We start from the raw sequence: 19,298 nt of genomic DNA, 5'->3' as shown, positions 1-19,298 counted from the left end.
TAAGATCATGGCATCCAGTCCCATCACTTCATGGCATATAGATGTGGAAACAATGGAAGCAGTGACAGACTTTATTTTCTTGGGTTCCAAAATGACTACAGATGGTTACTGCAGCCATGAGATTAAAAGATGCTTGCTCCTTGGAAGAAAAGCTATGAAAAACCTAGACAACATATTAAAAAGCAGAAACATTACTTTTCGACAAAGGTCCATATAGTCAAAGCTATGGTTTTTCCTGTAGTCATGTATGGATGTGAGAGCTGGACCATAAAGAAGGCTGAGTGCCAAAGAACTGATGCTTTTGAACTATGGTATTGGAGAAGACTCTTGAGTGTCCCTTGGACTGCAAGGAGATCAAACCAGTCAGTCCTAAAGGATATCAACCCTAAATATTCATTGGAAGGACAGACAGTGAAGCTGAAACTCCAATACCTTGGCCACCTGATGCAAAGACCTGACTTGTTAGAAAAGACCCTGATGCTGGGAAAGACTGAAGGCAGGAGAAGAAGGGGATGACACAGTATGAGATGGTTGGATGGCATCACCATCTCAATGGACATGAGTTTGAGTACGCTCCAGGAGTTGGTGATGGACAGGGAAGCCTGGCGTGCTGCAGTCCATGGGGTCACAAAGAGTCAGACAGACTGAGTGACTGAACAACAACGACAATGTATTTCTATTATAAAGGGTGTTATGCAGGGCTGAGGGTCTGAAGTGGTTAGGAAAGGCTGAGGAAAAGCCTTTCAGATGCAATCTGCTAGCTGAGCTGCACTGGGTAACCAGCTGAGCTGAGGCAATTAGAGGCCATGCCCAAGGCAGTCCTAGGGGCACATCACAGATATTTTTGAGTAATGGAAATGAAATTGGCAGATCATCCTGGCCTTTTTAAATTCACTGAAGATTTAGACACTTGTCTTAAGAACAGTGAGAAGCCAAAGAAGGATTTTACCTTCAGCTTTGCATTTTGTACATATGGAAGATAGATGTATATACTCATGGCACGGCTCCAAGGGAAAGCCATTGAAAGAAGACCCATAGTGTTTTCTTAGAAGTGTGGGTTTCCTGAAACATGGTAAAATGTGTGAATAATGGAGGGCTGGAAGGACTGATGCTGAAGCTGAAACTCCAATACTTTGGTTACCTGATGGGAAGAACTGACTCATTGGAAAAGACCCTGATGCTGGGAAAGATTGAGGGCAGGAGGATAAGGGGACGACAGAGGATGAGATGGTTGGATGGCATCACTGACTCAATGGACGTGAGTTTGAGCAAGCTCTGGGAGTTGGTGATGGACAGGGAAGCCTGGCGTGCTGCAGTCACAAAGAGTCAGACACGACTGAGTGACTGAACTGACTGAAGATCATCTCTTTCTTATAGCCAATGTAGAAGTGTTAAAAAAAAAAAAATTATAAACTCTTCCCTGTTGAAATGTGGGTGTGCTCCAGTTGAAGAGAGTTTTAGCATGAAATGCTGGGACCACCAGATCTGTAGTTCAACCATGGCGATGCCTTTGACTTATTCTGTGTGGCCTGACAAGATTAGGGCAAGCCTTTTCTTCCATCTGCGGTTGTATGAGTTGGTTTTCACTAAACCATGTATTGCATCACATGGCACATTCTTTAAGTCTGGCTGTGTTTTCCCATCACGCAGACCATGGCTGATTAGTGTGGCCTTAATTTTGTTGTTGTTCAGTCGTCAAGTCATATCCAACTCTTTGCAACCCCATGGGCTGCAGCACACCAGGTTTCCCTATCCATCAGTATCTCCTGGAGTTTGCTCAGATTCATGTCCATTGAGTCGGTGAGCCATACAACCATCTCATTCTCTGTTGCCCCTTTCTCCTCCTGCCCTCAATCTTTCCCAGCATTAGGGTCTTTTCCAACGACTCAGTTCTTTGCATCACGTGGCCAAAGTTTTGGAGCTTTGGCTTCAGCATCAGTCCTTCCAATGAATATTCAGAGTTGATTTCCTTTAGGATTGACTGGTTTGATCTTGCTGTCCAAGGGATTCTCAAAAGTCTTCACCAGTGCCGCAATTCAAAAGCATGAATTCTTTGGTGCTCCAGCTCTCACATCCATACATGACTACTGGAAAAACCATAGCTTTGACTAGATGGACCTTTGTTGGCAAAGTAAGGTCTCTGTTTTTTAGTATCGTGTCTAGGTTTGTCATCCCCTTGCTGTCTAGGTTGGCCACAGCATTGTCATGGCAAAGGGGCTTGCATAACTCAATGACGCTATGAGCCATGCTGTGCAGGACCATGGAAGACAGACAGGTCACAGTGGAGAGTTCTGACAAAACGTGGTCCACTGGAGGAGGGGATGGCAAACCACTCCAGTATTCCTGCTGTGAGAACACCATGACAGTATGATAAAAGATATGACACTGGAAGATGAGCAGCCCAGGTTGGAAGGTGTCCAATATGCTACTGAGGAAGAGTGGAGGGAAATTACTAACAGCTCCAGAAAGGATGAAGACGCTGGGCCAAAGCAGAAATGACACTCAGTTGTGGATGTGTTTGGTGGTGAAGGTAAAATCCAGTGCTGTAAAGAACAATATTACATAGGAACCTGGAATGTTAGGTCCATGATTCAAGGTAAATTGGACGTGGTCAAGCAAGAAATGGCAAGGTTGAACATCCACATCTTAGGAATCAGTGAACTAAAATGCACAGGAATGGGAAAATTTAATTCAGATGACCATTATATACACTATAGTCAAGAATCCTTTAGAAGAAATGGAGTAGCCGTCCTAGTCAACAGGAGAGTCTAAAATGCAGTACCTGGGTGCAATCTCAAAAACAACAGAGGGATCTCGGTTCGTTTCCAAGGCAAACCATTCAACATCACGGTAATCCAAGCCAATGCCTCAACTACAGATGCCAAAGAAACTGAAGTCGATCAGTTCTATGAAGACCTACAAGACATTCTATAGTTAACATTAAAAAAATGTCCTTTTCATCATAGGGGACTGGAATGCAAAAGTAGGAAGTCAAACGATACCTGGAGTAACAGGCAAGTTTGGCCTTGAAGTACAAAATGAAGCAGGGCAAAGGCTAACGGAGTTTTGCCAAGAGAACACACTTGTCATAGCAAGCACCCTCTTCCAACAACATAAGAGATGACTCTACACATGAACATCACCATGTGGTCAATATTGAAATCAGATTGATTATATTCTTTGCAGCCAAACATGGAGAAGCTCTATACGGTCAGTGAAAGCAAGACATGGAGCTGACTGTGGCTCAGATCAACAGCTCCTTATTGCAACATTCAGCCTTAAACTGAAGAAAGTAGGGAAAACCACTAGGCCATTCAGGTATGAACTAAATCGAATCCCCTATGATTACACAGTGGAGGTGACAAAGAGATTCAAGAGATTAGATCTGCTAGACAGACTGCCTGAAGAACTATGGACAGAGGTTCATATCACTGTACAGGAATCAGTGACCAAAACCATCTCAAAGCAAAAGAAATGCAAGAAGGCAAAGTGGTTGTCTGAGGAGGCCTTACACATAGCTGAGGAAAAAAGAGAAGCAAAAAGCAAGGGAGAAAGGGAAAGATATACTCAACTGAATGCAGATTTCCAGAGAACAGCAAGGAGAGATGAGGATACTTTCTTCAGTGAATAGTGCAAAGAAATAGAGGAAAACAATAGAATGGGAATGACTAGAGATCTCTTCAAGAAAATTGGCGATATCACGGGAACATTTCATGCAAAGATGGGCACAATAAAGCACAGAAATGATAAGGACCTAACAGCAGCAGAAGAGACTAAGAGGTGGCAAGAATACAGAGGAGAACTAAATAAAAAAGGTCTTAATGAGCTGGATAACCATGATGCGTGTGGTCACTCACCTACAGCCAGACGTCGTGCAGTGTGATGTCAAGTGGGCCTTATGAAGCATTACTACAAACAAAGCTGGTGGAGGTGATGGAATTCCAGTTGAGCTAGTTAGAATCCTAAAAGTTGATGCTGTGAAATTGCTGCACTCAACATGTCAGCAAATTTGGAAAACTCAGCAGTGGCCACAGGACTGGAAAAAGTCAGTTTTCATTCTAATCCTAAAGAAGAGCAATGCCAAAGAATGTTCAAACTACCATACAATAGTGCTCATTTCACATGGTAGTAAGGTTATGCTCAAGATCCTTCAAGCTAGGACTCAACAGTATGTGAACTGAGAACTTTCAGATGTTCAACGTTGGGTTTAGAAAAGGCAGAAGAACCAGAGATCAAATTGCCAACATTTGTTGGATCATAGAGAAAACAAGGAAATTCCAGAAAAAATCTACTTCTGCTTCATTGACTATGCTAACACCTTTGACTGTGTGGACCACAATAAACTATGGAAATTTCTTAAAGAGATGGGAATACCAGACCACCTTACCTGTCTCCTGAGAAACTTGGATGCAGGTCAAGAAGCAATAGTGAGAATCTTACATGGAACAATGGACTGGTTCCAAATTGGGAAAGAAGTAAAACAAGGCTGTATACTGTTACCCTGCTTATTTAACTTCTATGCAGAATACATCATGTGAAATGTTGGGCTGGATGAATCACAAGCTGGAATCAAGACTGGGGGGAGAAATATCAATAATCTCAGATATGCAGATGATACCACTCTAACAGCAGAAAGTGAAGAGGAACTAAAGACCCCCTTGATGAGGGTCAAAGAGGAGAGTGAAAAGTTGCCTTAAAACTCAACACTCAAGAAACTAAGATAATGGCATCCAGTCTTATCACTTCATAGCAAATAGATGGGGAAAAGGGGAAGCTATGACAGATTTTATTTTCTTGGGCTTGAAAATCACTGCAGATGGTGACTGCAGCCATGAAATTAAAAGACACTTGTTCCTTTGGAGAAAAGGTATGACAAACATAGACAGTGTATTAAAAAGCAAATACATCACTTTACTGACAAAGGTCTATATGGTCAAAGCTATGGTTTTTCCAGTAGTAGTCATATATGGATATGTGCATTGGACCATAAAGAAAGCTGAAAGTGAAAGTGAAGTCGCTCAGTCGTGTCCGACTCTGCAGCCCCATGGACTGTAGCCCACCAGGCTCCTCTGTGTACGGGATTTTCCAGGCAAGAGTACTAGAGTGTGTTGCCATTTCCTTCTCCAGGGTATCTTCCCGACCCAGGGATTGAACCTGGGTCTCCAGCATTACAGGCAGATGCTTTTACTGTCTGAGCCACCAGGGAAACCCTAAAAGAGGGCTGAGAGCCAAATAATTGATGCTTTCAAACTGTGCTGTAGAAGACTTGAGAGTCCCTTGGACAGCAAAGAGATCAAACCAGTCAATCCTAAAGGAAACCCTGAATATTCATTGGAAGGACTGATGCTGAAACTGAAGCTCCAATACTTTGGTCACCTGATGTGAAGAACTGACTCGTTGGAAAAGACCTTGATGCTGGGAAAGATTGAAGGCAGGAGAAGGGGGTTGCAGAGGATGAGATGGTTAGTTAGCATTACCAACTCAATGGACATGCATTTGAGCCAACCTCAGGAGATAGTGAAGGACAGGGAAGCCTGGTGTGCTGCAGTCCATGGGGTCACAAAGGGCTCGACACAACTTAACCACTGAACAACAACAACACAGTTCGTCATAGCTTTAAATTACTGCCAGTCATTTGTGTGGCTGATTTCCAAATAGAAGCAGCCTTTGGAAACCTAAGAATAGGCTTGTGGAGAGGCAGAATAGCATCTGGACTCTCAATCTGTCTGATCTCAAATCCTGCGATCTGGAGAGGTTGCCTAACCTCTGAGTGCCTGGGCTTTCTCATTAAAAGCAAGGGGAAGAAAACATTCATCTCTTGGGGCCCTTATGAAACTTATATAGATTCACATTTGTCAAGCACTTGGAAGAGTGCATGATCCATAACAAGCAGCATACTAGTATCTTTGAACCTCTGGGCACTTCATTGTCCTCATTAGTTGAGCAACTTCTAGAAACTTCTCTGCTAGGTACACTTTGAGAATGAATCAGTTGGGTACTCGGCAGGTTTTAGAGGTGACTGCTATCTTCACAGTCAATAGTTAACTATTGTTTGGGAGCTAGCAACAGGAGCTGCTACATAAACAGAGAGAACCTGTGTCAGTGTAGTGCTTAGCCAAAGATCATTAATTAAACAACCGGCCAAACAAAGACAGATGCCCAAGGACAGGTGGAATCGGGGTGCTCAGCGGCCTCCGACCTCATCCTGCAGCTCAGCTTCTTTCTGGTTAAGGTTCTCCACTCACAAAAATCCACCAGGCCTCAAATGGGACCTAATTAAACTTAAAAGCTGTTGCACAGCAAAGGAAATCATAAACAAAATGAAAAGATGACATACAGAATGGGAGAAAATATTTACAAATGAAGTAACCGAGAATGGATTAATCTCCAAAATATACAAACAGCTCATGCAGTTCAAAATTAAAAAAACAAACAACCCAATCAGAAAATGGGTGGAAGATCTACATAGACATTTCTCCAAAGAAGACATAGAGATGGCTAAGATGTACATGAAAAGATGCTTGACATCACTAATAACGAGAGAAATGCAAATCAAAAACTACAATGAGGTAGTACCTCACACTTGGCAGAACGGGCATCATCAAAAAACCTACGAACAATAAATGCTGGAGAGGGTGTAGAGAAAAGGGAACCCTCTCACACTACAGGTGGGAAAGTAAATTTGTACAGCCACTGTGGAAAATAGTATGGAGGTTCCTTATACAGGCTTCCCGGGTAGCTCCAGTGGTAAAGAACCTGCCTGCCAATGCAGGAGACATAAGAGACATGGATTTAATCCCTGGGTCAGGAACATCCCCTGGAATAGGGCATGGCAACCCACTCCAGTATTCTTGCCTGGAGAATCCCATGGACAGAGGAGCCTGGCGGGCTACAGTCCATGGGGTTTCAAAGAGTCGGACACAGACTGAAGTGACCTGGTGCGCACACACACCGAGGTTCCTTAAAAAGCTAAATGCTGGGCGTGAGCTCCGCCCGTGGCAAAGGTCATGAGGAAGGAGGCTTGGCATACGCAAAGGCGGGATCGAGCCTCAGGAGTCCCCCTGGAAATTCTCGAGCATCTACCCCCAAAACCAGAGTGTGCCTACTTTCTGCTTTGTGCTTTCACCTACACCTCTGACTTTACGGGGGGCTGTCCCCCACTACCTCTCTCTGAAAAAAGAGTTAGCTTACAGCTCCAGTTAGTAATTCCTGGGTGTGACAGTGTTTCAACCTACAAACTCCTTTGGAAATCCTCTAGCCTGCCTGAATAGGTTTTTCCGGCCACATGTGATTGTTCAGAGCCTCCCAACTGTGAGAGGCAGGAGATGTTCTAAACTGTCTAAACACAGATTCCTTTGAGTAGTTAAAAGATTGATTAGAAATTGTATTGGTGAAGGGTTTTTCACTTATTGGGCCAATGTTTGCTTCTAAGTCTCCATATCCCTTACCTACTGTGTCCTTGGCAGTGTATCGATTGATATAATGGGTGTATAGAAATGTAAGTAGTAGCCTCAATGTTTGTAACCTTGGACCCTTGAGTTAATTCTTTTTCTTGTTGTAGCCCACCACACCTTTGCCCTATAGGAATGCAACTTTAATGCTTTTGGAGGGTGGCGCCTGACTAATCACCTTTAGATAAAAATAAGTTTTCTGAAGAAAGGGTCTTAAAATGTTAACAGGCCTCGGGGCCAGAAGATGATGTAAATCACCTAAACTTTTGCATATGATAAGTTTGAAAGCCTGGCTTCGATTAGGATCAGGAACTGCTGTCCTTGCATGACTCTACCCCTTCCCCCATTATCCTCTATGCATAACTTAAGGTATAAAAACTACTTTGGAAAATAAAGTGCGGGCCTTGTTCACCAAAACTTAGTCTCCCCATGTCGTTCTTTCTTTCACCTTCTGACTGAATTTTTCCTCTGAGGCGGGGAAGCTCATCAAGCCTACTAATTTTGCCTGGGCTTCTAAGATCTGACCGGGGAGGCCTTAGTGTCTCCTCTCCTTTGGAAGAACGGGAGGACGCCCGCGGCCTTCATAGGTGACGTAAATTCCCTGCTTTGGAATTTTATTTCAGCCTCTTTTCTTCACTGAATTTTCCTACTGAGCTATCCTTATTTCAGCCTCTTTTCTCCACTGAATTTCCTCACTGAGTTATCCTTATTTCAGCCGCTTTTCTCCACTGAATTTCCTCACTGAGCTATCCTCATTCTATTACTCTTTATATCCTTGATGAATATTTAAATAAATAGGTCACCGACGCATCTCTCCTTTGAATACCCTGGATCAGCCGGGGCTGGACCCCAGCAGCCAAAAATAGAGTGATCATATGATCCAGCAACCCCACTCCTGGGCACGTATCTGGAAAAAATCATAATTTGAAAAGATACATTTACTGCAATGTTCACTGCAGCACTATTTACAATAGCCAACACATGGAAGCAACCTAAATGGCCATCAATACAGGAATGGATAAAGAAGATGTGGTATATACATATACAATGGAATGTTACTCAGACATGAAAACAGAATGAAATAGTGCCGTTTGCATCAACGTGGATGGACCTGGAGATTGTCATACTGAGTGAAATCAGAGAAAGACAAATATCATGTTATTTTGCTTACACGTAGAATCAAAAAAATAGTACAAATGAACCTGCAACAGAACAGAAATAGAGTCACAGCTATAGAAAACAAACTTATGGTTACTAAAGGGGAAAGCGGTGGGGAGGAGGAGGGGGGAGATAAAATGGGAGCCTGGGATTGACATATACATTAATATGTATCAAATAGATGACAAACAAGGACATACTTTATAAGACAGGGAACTGGATGTTCAATATTCTGTAATGACCTCTGTGGGAAAATAATCTGAAAAACAGTGGATCTATGTATGGCTTTAACTGAGTCACTTGGCTGTACAGCAGAAACTAGAAACATTGTAAAACAACTATACTCCAATAAAAAATTAATTAAAAAAAACCACCGGGCTTCACCAACTGTCTGCACAACTGGCTTCACCATCAATAAACCTTGCCAATCTTAAGCAATTTGCCAGCCTTTAAGATGGAGAAGGCAATGACACCCACTCCAGTACTCTTGCCTGGAAAATCCATGGACGGAGGAGCCTGGTAGGCTGCAGTCCATGGGGTCGCTAAGAGTTGAACATGACTGAGCGACTTCACTTTTGCTTTTCACTTTCATGCATTGGAGAAGGAAATGGCAACCCACTCCAGTGTTCTTGCCTGGAGAATCCCAGGGATGGGAGAGCCTGGTGGACTGCTGTCTATGGGGTAGCACAGAGTCGGACATGACTGAAGTGACTTAGCAGAAGTAGCAGCAGCATTTAAGAAACCAAAAGTGGTATTTATCAAACACAAGGGGGAGGAAGTTAGGGACTTTACCAAATAGCTATCATGGAATTCTTTCATAAAGCTTTTTTGCATCATTTTACAACTCGCATTTTTCTTATTACAAAAGAAAACATGTTCTGTATAGAAATTCTAGAAACTAAAGATAAATCAAAATTTAAAAGATAAAAATATTTTCCAACCATACAGGGCCACAAAAAGCACTGTTAATGTCAGTGTATGATCTGCCAGCTACATACTTTTGTCACACATTTACACATGTAAAAAATTTATATGAATGAAGTCAGAAGGTACCTATTAGTTTGTAACCCGCTTTCAAGGGTAAGTAACAATTTTTAACAACATGATTTTTAACTCCTAATATTCCACTGTAGCTGTAACTTATTCCACTGATCCCTCATTGTTGCCCAATTAGATGGTTTTCTGTTTTACAATTATAAACAACGCTTGAGTATATTTGTAACTATCACCTCATCCAAATTATTATTATTATTTTTTTTTTTATTAAATGTATTTTAATTGGAGGTTAATGACTTTACAATATTGTATTGGTTTCGCCATACATCAACATGAGGACCAAGTTTCTCGAGGTGAAGTTGCTGGGTCCAACAATATGCAAACATTTCAGGGATCTGATTCATAATCCTACTCTGCCCCTTAAGAAGCATTAGATTCATTCTCAGAAATCCACTTGGGGCCAAAAAAGAACATTACATCTATTTTTAAAAAAGGTTTTTAGGAGAAGGAGATGGCAACCCACTCCAGTATTCTTGCCTAGAAAATTCCATGGACACAGGAGCCTGGCGGATGACAAACCATGAGGTTACACGACAGAGCATGCACGTGTGACCAGGGTGGAGGGAGATGGGTTGGTAGCAGTAAACAGGTAGTACTTTTTAAAAAGGATTTCTAGATATTTAAATATTTTCTGACTCCAAGGGTGGTGGTAGAGGGGCTAAAACGTGGGAGGAAGACACAAGTGAATGGTGTTTCCCTGCCACCCGAACAGGCAACACAGCGCGCATGTGCACCCTAGCCCACGTGGGCCCCATGTTGCTGCATCTGCCAGAAGACTATGCTCCTTGGCCCATCTTGAGCCTTCAAGTGCATTCCTTAGTCTCTCCTCTCTTGCCTTTGCTCCTCTCTTTCCAGTGATTCTCAATGGGCGCTGCGCTGTCCTCTATGGCTCACAGTGGGCATCTCTGTGGGTGAGGGTTTGCTGTGACAAGGATGTGGGGGTACTCTTGAACTTAGACTGCTGACATCCTGTGCAATGGCAATGTTGTCTACTTCTCACATGACTTTCAAATGTTCCTCTGGACATTTATGTAGGTGGAATCCTGCATCTAAAACCTGCATGCAATATCTGGACTTAGATCCTATCACCATTCTACAGAAAAATAAAAAATAGCTTTTGAATGAACTTTCCAGGAATACAAAAGTATCTAGTAAGTAAATTGAGGGCTGTGTTGATAACTTGCTTTTTTCCAGGTTTTTCATGAGTTGTTTACCACTGCAGAAAAGTCCTATCACCAGCGGCAATGCTACTAGTGGTATTCAAGCCACTGATTTAACATCCCACTTTGGTCTATACCCGCAGGCGCCGCAGTCACAGCGATCACAAGCAAACATGCAACCGCTTCGTCGTGACTCTAATGTAGTTGTTCAAGCATACATATTAGTTTATAACACAGTTTTGATTTCTTGCTTGTATTAGAGTCTTTAAAAAATCTAAAAATTATGTGTGAAGTTAAGTATTATTACCTGTGAACTACACTTAAGGATTCTAAAGAGGATGCTTAAAAAACAGTTGTTTTTAAAAGCTGGCAATGGGTTGTGATAGGCTTGAGAGCAACTTGCTGGCGACCCCTAGTGGCGAACTCGAGCAAATGCTTCATAGCCAGCGGCTCTTTTAAAAGCTTTTGGCTCCAAACTGTGGTTAAGGAAATGATCCCTTTCTCACCCCCACCCCCGACCCGCCCAGACTCAAACAGGGCTGGTTCCTGTTAGTGAGCTGGTGCCTGAGCAGGGGGGATAGAGCGGAAAGTTGGGAGGCAGTCAGAGACAAGGGAAAGAATGGCAACCCCCAAATTTTCTAGGTATTTGTTTGTACCCAGAAAATTTCAGCATGTCACATCCCCTTATTCTTTCTGTCTCACCTGCTGGTGTCTCCCAGGTCTTTTACTCCATTCATGGCAGAGTCCCAATGTGTACTTTTGACTCTTGCTTTTCTCAAACCAGTGGTCCTTTAATTCAATGCCCCAGCATCCCTCCTTGGACTTGGTGGTCCAGCCCCGAGGGTTTCACATCCGGGACTTCTGGGCGGGGCTGACTTGGCATCTCCCAGGTGATGCTGACGTGGCTTGATGGGGGAGAAGTTCAAACTCGACTTTAAATCCTTGCCTATGTGAGCTGTATTCACCAGTCTCACGTTATGAGACCACGACGCTCTGAGAAGTTTCCAAAGGGCCTGGAATTCAAGGACTTTGGCACTTTTCTAAAAGCAACAGAGCACAGTGCAGCACCACTGCACAGAAGGGTCCCCGTGAATCCTTCCCTGGAGGTGGGTCCCTCCCCATGGGGAGGCAAGGTTTCCCAAATCTCAGCGTTTCCGCCAAATGAGCCTCTGCGCCTTAAATAGAAGATTTCACTGGGAAAAGCTATTTGCTCCTTTTGGCAGCTTTGAGGCCTCTGCTCCGAAAGAATAGTGTCTTTTGGCAGCCGAAGTAGGTGTCTTTTCACAGAGAAAAACTCGAGTCTCAAAGGGCCAGAGTACTTTGGTTTTCATCCTTCTTCTTGGACTTGTTCCTTGTAATCATTTTGAAAATTAAATCCTCCTGTGCTTTCTGGAAAATGAATAAATAAGAGAAAATGAGGAAGAAAAAGAACGTGGAGGGAAGAAAGAAAGGCAAGGAAAAAAGGGAGCTAGAAGGCAGGGGTTGGTCTAGGTTGGGAGGTCTGGCTGGTAAGGGGAGAAAACGGTGAATTTTTCTGGAGAGAAGAATACTGAAGGAGGGGAAAGTTAGAGGACTTGGAGAGAGCACAGGGCAACCAGACTTCCCTTCCCACCAGAGGACGGTGTCACCGTGATGTGCATGGCTCCCTAGGCGGCTGCCCCACAGCATGGATCTGCAGAGGCAGGTGCAGCGGCCCCCAGGCTGGCCCAGTGGTGCCACCCCCTGGCACTCACACCCTCGGGTCCTCCTCCTGCACCCTGGCAGAAGCAGTGATGTCACTGCTAAGACAGGGTCATAAAAGCACTAGGCTTTTTTCCATCTGCTGGGTCACACTGGCTCTGGGAGCAGCCAGCTGCCCCCCTAGCAGCCTTGCAGGGAGGCCCACGGGGTACCCACAGTCCAGCCAGGGACCTGGGGATGGCTCCTCCCGGCCCAAATGACTGCAGCCTGGCCCACAATCTCACCAGAGACCCTGAGCCCCAATCCCCCAGCTCAGCTGCTTCTGCATTCCTGAGCCACAGGAGATACTAAAGGTGTGTTGTGTTGCGGCACCAAGTTTTGTACTGAAACAGACAGTTGTCTTCGACAGTGACAAGAGTTTGGGAACTGGGCACCCCACTGAGTGAGGAGAGTTCCCACTGATGTGTACCCACCCTCCCCTTCAGCTGCTTGGCAAGCTCTGACTCACATCTCCACTGGGCATCTTTTAGGGTAAGGACCATGATTCCTGTGGCCTAAGTTGCACATTTTTGAGTTCGTTCTACGGTAGAGAAGTGCTTATCACACTGTTCATGTTGCAGCACAGGGAGAAAACAGTGCTCCTTACTCAGCTCATTGGAATCAACGAGCCAGGCAGCTGTCACACCAACCTGGGCCTCCACAGGAGTTCCAGCCTCCAGCAAAGGCAAGCGGATCAGTCTACCTTGGCATCCTCGTAGCTCATCTGTGGCACCCCATTGGGTGTTCTGTGCTGGATGATCTGCAGAGGGCTTTGCAAGGCTTTTTCACACCAGGTTCCTCATCTGGACCACAGAACACAGATGATGGCAGTGACTGTCTTTTCCCTTCTGCCAGACAGAGTACAGAACTCCTATATTAGGCCTACAAGAGAGAAGTTAATTCACTACATACAATGGATGCTTGGGCATATCAGGGTTTAATCCTCACTGCAGCTGACAAAGGCTGGAGGATAACTGGAATTGCAAATCAGTCCTGACATTTTCCAAAAGAATGGTATCTTGACATTTTAGAGTTAGAGGTAGCTTTAGTAATGGCTGGTTCAGGCCTCTTGTTCACAAATGTAAAAAGGCTGAGCGAGGTTAAGGAATTTGTCTGAGATAACACAGCTAGCTAGCTGGTGGCCTAGCAGAGACCAGAACTCAGAATTCCCAACTTTTAGCCTACATTCCCACGTGTTAAGACTTTTAATAGTGAGTAAATAAATGCATGAAAAAAACCTTTCTGGTTTCCAGGATTTATACTGCCTGCAATTTACTTTCACAGAATCCATCGTAAATGAAGTGGTATCAGTTCAGTTCCGTCGCTCAGTCATGTCCAACTCTTTGCGACCCCATGAATCGCAGCACGCCAGGCCTCCCTGTCCATCACCAACTCCCCGAGTTCACTCAAACTCATGCCCATCCAGTCGTTGATGCCATCCAGCCATCTCATCCTCTGTCATCCCCTTCTCCTCCTGCCTCCAATCCCTCCCAGTATCAGGGTCTTTTCCAATGAGTCAACTCTTCACATCAGGTGGCCAAAGTATTGGAGTTTCAGCTTCAGCATCAGTCCTTCCAATGAACACCCAGGACTGATCTCCTTTAGGATGGACTGGTTGGATCTCCTTGCAGTCCAAGGGACTCTCAAGAGTCTTCTCCAACACCACCGTTCAAAAGCATCAATTCTTTGGTGCTCAGCTTTCTTCACAGTCCAATTCTCACATCCATATAGTAGCAAAGTTGCTCAGTCGTTTCCGACTATTTGCTACCCCATGGACTCGAGCCTACCAGGCTCCTCAGTCCATGGAATTTTGCAGGCAAGAGTACTGGAGTGGGTTGCCATTTCCTTCTCCAGGGATCTTCCCAACCCAGGGATCGAACCGAGGTCTCCCACACTGCAGGCAGACGCTTTACTGTCTGAGCCAGCAGGGAAGCCTATATAGATGTCTATAAATTCACATTAGTCTTTTCTACCAGAGGGGCAGTCAGTCAACCTGTGATGCACCCTAATCAGGGAGCCATGCTGCAGGTTAGCTTGTTAACATCGGAAGAACCCTGATAGGGATTCCATATTGTAGAGGACTTGAAAATATCCCATCTCCATCTGCACCAGAGCTTATTACTTCACCTAACAAATATAAGGAAAACTTTTTAATTGGTGAAATGAGTGGTGTTCAAAACATGTGACTGGCTACAAAGATAATGAGGGACCCACTCTTGCATGAACAAAGGATAAGCATCTGACAAGTCAGAGGGATAACAGCTCTGAAATAGTAGTCCATGTTCGGCTCTTACAGAGTCTCTGTTATCTCTGCCTTGATTTAACACTTCAGGAAGAAGCTTGTCATGGTGCCTGAAGAGACAGAGCAGGCCCTTGGCTGCTTCTAGGCACAGGCGGTAGGGCAGGGTTTGTGCTTGCATGTGAATAAATGATTTTGACTGATTTCTGTCTGCAGCTTCTTTCACTGTCACATGATAGTGAAGCTGCAGACAAGGAAACCAAGTGTCCTATTTCAATAGTGGAAAGCTGCCATGTTTATCCTAACAACCTGGCGATGCTGAAGGCCCACGTTTGTTCATCTAACAGATATGCAGGGAGCACCTGTGGTGCTGTGGTACAGAAAACAAACAGAATTCATTGCACACTGTAATGTGGCTTAGGTAAGTTTGCAAAAACTGATATCAAAAGCAACTGGTAGATCTAATCAACAGGTATCCTAAGTTCTTTGGAAGCATTCAGGAGAACAAAGGTTTCCAATCCTTACTGCTCTTTGGAACTGAAACAATTCTAGAAATTATACAGGAAAAAAATTCTGTTATGTGTGAAACTAAGATTTAAGGAGTAGGTATTTCAGCGGTTCTCAAAGGGCAGTCTCAGATAATTAGCATCAGCATAAACTGATTTTTCCAGTAGTCATGTATGGATGTGAGAGTTGGACTGTGAAGAAAGCTGAGGCTGAAGAATTGATGCTTTTGAACTGTGGTGTTGGAGAAGACTCTTGAGAGTCCCTTGGACTGCAAGGAGATCCAACCAGTCCATTCTAAAAGAGATCAGTCCTGGGTGTTCTTTGGAAGGAATGATGCTAAAGCTGAAACTCCAGTACTTTGGCCACCTGATGTGAGTACTTTGGCCACCTCACACAAAGAGTTGACTCATTGCAAAAGACTCTGATGCTGGGAGGGATTGGGGGCAGGAGGAGAAGGGGATGCCAGAGGATGAGATGGCTGGATGGCATCACCAACTAGATGGACGTGAGTTGGAGTGAACTCTGGGAGTTGGTGATGGACAGGGAGGCCTGGCGTGCTGCGATTCATGGGGTCGCAAAGAGTCAGACACAACTGAGTGACTGAACTGAACTGAACTGATAAACTGGAAAGCTTGTTGGAAATGCAAATCCCCACACCCCATCCCAAACCTCCTGAATAAGAAACTCTGGGGATGGGGACATGAAATTTTTGTTTTAAGAAATTCTCCAGGTGATTCTGATGTCTCAGTGTACATTATAACAAAGAACAATTCCACTAGGTGGAACTCTCACAGGAAAATGAAAACTTTTTTTCCTGCAACTGCTGGGTAATCCTGCAAGGTGCCACTTTACATAAGAAATTGAAAGCACATCTGTTATACAATTGCAGGAAAATTATACTGGGTGGCATCCTAACCTGAATAATAAGAAACTTGTTTTGCAATTATATGGTATTTCCACCCCCATGGTGATCTGGGGTGCCACTTGGTGGAATTATCATGTAAGTGCAGAACACATTTTTCATTCCTATTACAGGTTTCCCCACTATCTGAAAGCAAAGTTCCTGTAAAACATTTTGTAAACAGAAATGGGGTAGAGAGAATCCCAGATTTCTAGAAGTTTCAATAATGCCACTTAACTGTAACAAAAGACCAACATCAATACAGTCAGTAATGGCTCTTTTTTGTGTGTGTGAAAGCAAAAGTCCTCTTCAGATTTATTTTGATTACTGAAAATTAGGTATTATTTTCAATAGCATCTCCTACTAATTAGGTCTTTCATAAAACACAATGGAGTAATAATAATTTTCAGAAAGCAGGCAATACCTGTAATAAGAAAAACAAGTTCTGTGGTTACACAGTAATTCCACTGGGGGGCACGCTAACGTGAGAAACATGAAAAATCTGATCTGCAATTGCAGGAAAAAAATCGAGTGACAGCAACCTAGATGTCCATCAGCAGATGAATGGATAAGAAAGCTATGGTACATATACACAATGGAGTATTACTCAGCCATTAAAAAGAATACATTTGAATCAGTTCTAATGAGGTGGATGAAACTGGAGCCTATTATACAGAGTGAAGTAAGCCAGAAAGAAAAACACCAATACAGTATACTAACGCATATATATGGAATTTAGAAAGATGGTAACAATAACCCTGTGTATAAGACAGCAAAAGAGACACTGATGTATAGAACAGTCTTATGGACTCTGTGAGAGAGGGAGAGGGTGGGAAGATTTGGGAGAATGGCATTGAAACATGTAAAATATCATGTATGAAACGAGTTGCCAGTCCAGGTTCGATGCACGATACTGGATGCTTGGGGCTGGTGCACTGGGACAACTCAGAGGGATGGAATGGGGGAGGGAGGAGGGAGGAGGGTTCAGGATGGGGAACACATGTATACCTGTGGTGGATTCATTTTGATATTTGGCAAAACTAATACAGTTATGTAAAGTTTAAAAATAAAATAAAATAAAAAATCGAGTGACATTCTAACCAGAATAACAAGAAAAACATATCTGTTTACGATTACAGGAAAATTCTACCTGGTGACACTCTTACCTGATAAATAAGAAAAATATTTGTTGCTTAGTCAGCAAGTCATGTTCAACTCTTTGCAATTATGTAACAAAAACAATTGGCGGCACTGTAACAAAGAAACAAAAACTACAGATAATCCATTCTGTAGTTACAAGAAAATTCCAAAAGATGGCACTCTAACATTAAAAAATGGAAAAAAAAAAAAAGGATGAACCACAATTACATAAATAGTCCACATGATGACACTCTAACATAAGGAATAGAAAAATGGTGACCAGCAATTACATAAAAATTCCACATGATGGCACTCTAACATAAGGAGTGGAAAAATGGTGACCAGCAATTACATAAAAATTCCACATGATGGCACTCTAACATAAGGAATGGAAAAATGGTGACCAGCAATTACATAAAAATTCCACATGATGGCACTCTAACATAAGGAATGGAAAAATGGTGACCAGCAATTACATAAAAATTCCACATGATGGCACTCTAACATAAGAAATAAAAAACCTTGCAGTTGTACTTCCAGGACATTTTCAGTAGATGGTATTCCAACACAAGTAATGGGGGGAAAAAAAAAGACTAAAAGGAAATACTGTGATAATCAACGTACATGATTTATTTACTTAGTAATGAAAGTGTAAATTAAACTTTAGTACATATTTTTTCAAGTGGTTTTGGCAGATCTTAATTATAGTGCTTAACTTTGGCATTTTAATTACTTGTTTGTATCTTCTTCCCACCATTAGCAGGTCCTCAAGGGCAGAGGACAACTATCTAACTTTTCTACCACTCCAGAATCTCCTACAGTAGCTGATGCATAATGGGAATTCAGTAAATGTGTATTAAATAGTGAAAAGAATGAATAAAACTGTGAGAGGCCAGTGAACAAGGAGAGAGGAAAAAAATGCTTCTGTATCCTGCAGTTAGACAGGTAGGGTGAAAAGTAGGAGAAAACGTGATTGAGACACAAATAACAATGTTGTTCATTTTAATGCCTTCCAAAGGTGAGACGTTTTAAGTTAGTGAATTGAAAGATAAGAAAATTCAGCAAAGATCACGTTAAAGGATAAAATGCAGTGAGAAAATTATTTTTAAATAGGCTTACAGCCTATTAAAATGGTTTTGATTTGTGTTTTCAATGGCCATCAAAACTGTTTCAGTCACTTAAATGCTCTGGATGTTGGTTTTTGAATTAAATGTTGGTGTTATTCACCCAGAGGAGCCTGGGAAAGCTGTTAGGTTCCAGGAGCCATGGGAGGAGGAGGCTAGGGCCTCCTGATTTTCAGATCAGACACAAGAGGCCAGGGTGGCCTCAGGAAGTGTGGCTCTATTTGCCCCCCTGCCCATTTTCAGGCCCTGATGGACGGCTTCCTTCTCTCTGAGCTCCCCTCACCCCACCCAAACCTGCTCACCCAGCGGTCACCCACTGGACACCTCAGGACTTCCAATGCCACAGCCCTAAAACTGTTTCCAACCCAGAAAGAATCTTCTGTCCCCTCTGACTTCTGACAGTCCTGAAAGTCACGTTCCTCAGGGCTCAGTCTCATGGCTGGCCTCTGCTTTGCCTTCTGGAAGGAATTCGCATTTTGTCCCAAACTACCAACCCAACCCTGAAAGACATTTCTCGAATGGTGGAGTTTCAGGCGTCAGTCACCAGACAGGGATTTTTCAGGAAGGAATAAGAGGATCTCCCCGGAGCCAGCCGTGCTTTGGCCTCTGCTCTGTGCTGCTCACACAGGCGGCAGCTCCTGGCGCCACTTGGCTCTGACTCCCAAGGAAGTTACAAAATGCCCTACTCCCTGGCTGTTAGCCTATTTAAAAATAAAAATGGGTTTACAAGGCCCTGGCATTCACACTCTCTGTCATTAGTCACCGCTTCATTCCCTGGAGCTTCAGCTTCAAGCAGCCCGAGCGTGTTGCCAAGCCCCCAGCTCCTCACTCTGGCCTCTGTTT

The 19,298-nt window shown here is 43.5% G+C and overlaps 1 long non-coding RNA gene across 1 annotated transcript in view; it reads right to left on the bottom strand.

The window, feature by feature from the left end:
• LOC129639322 (uncharacterized) overlaps positions 1-19,298 on the bottom strand; it is a 64,018-nt gene that overhangs the window by 32,910 nt on the left and 11,810 nt on the right. Inside the window, exons 2-3 of the long non-coding RNA XR_008708335.1 lie at positions 13,195-13,426; positions 11,528-12,214 (exon numbers count right to left, since the gene is read on the bottom strand). This is a non-coding gene — a long non-coding RNA (uncharacterized LOC129639322). The remainder of the gene's footprint in view (positions 1-11,527; positions 12,215-13,194; positions 13,427-19,298) is intronic.

The sequence above is a fragment of the Bubalus kerabau genome, chromosome X (genome assembly GCF_029407905.1).
Source record: "Bubalus kerabau isolate K-KA32 ecotype Philippines breed swamp buffalo chromosome X, PCC_UOA_SB_1v2, whole genome shotgun sequence".
Taxonomy (NCBI): Eukaryota; Metazoa; Chordata; class Mammalia; order Artiodactyla; family Bovidae; genus Bubalus; species Bubalus kerabau.
The sequence above is the reverse complement of the archived record's forward strand: the minus strand, read 5'-3'. Positions and strand labels throughout refer to the sequence as shown.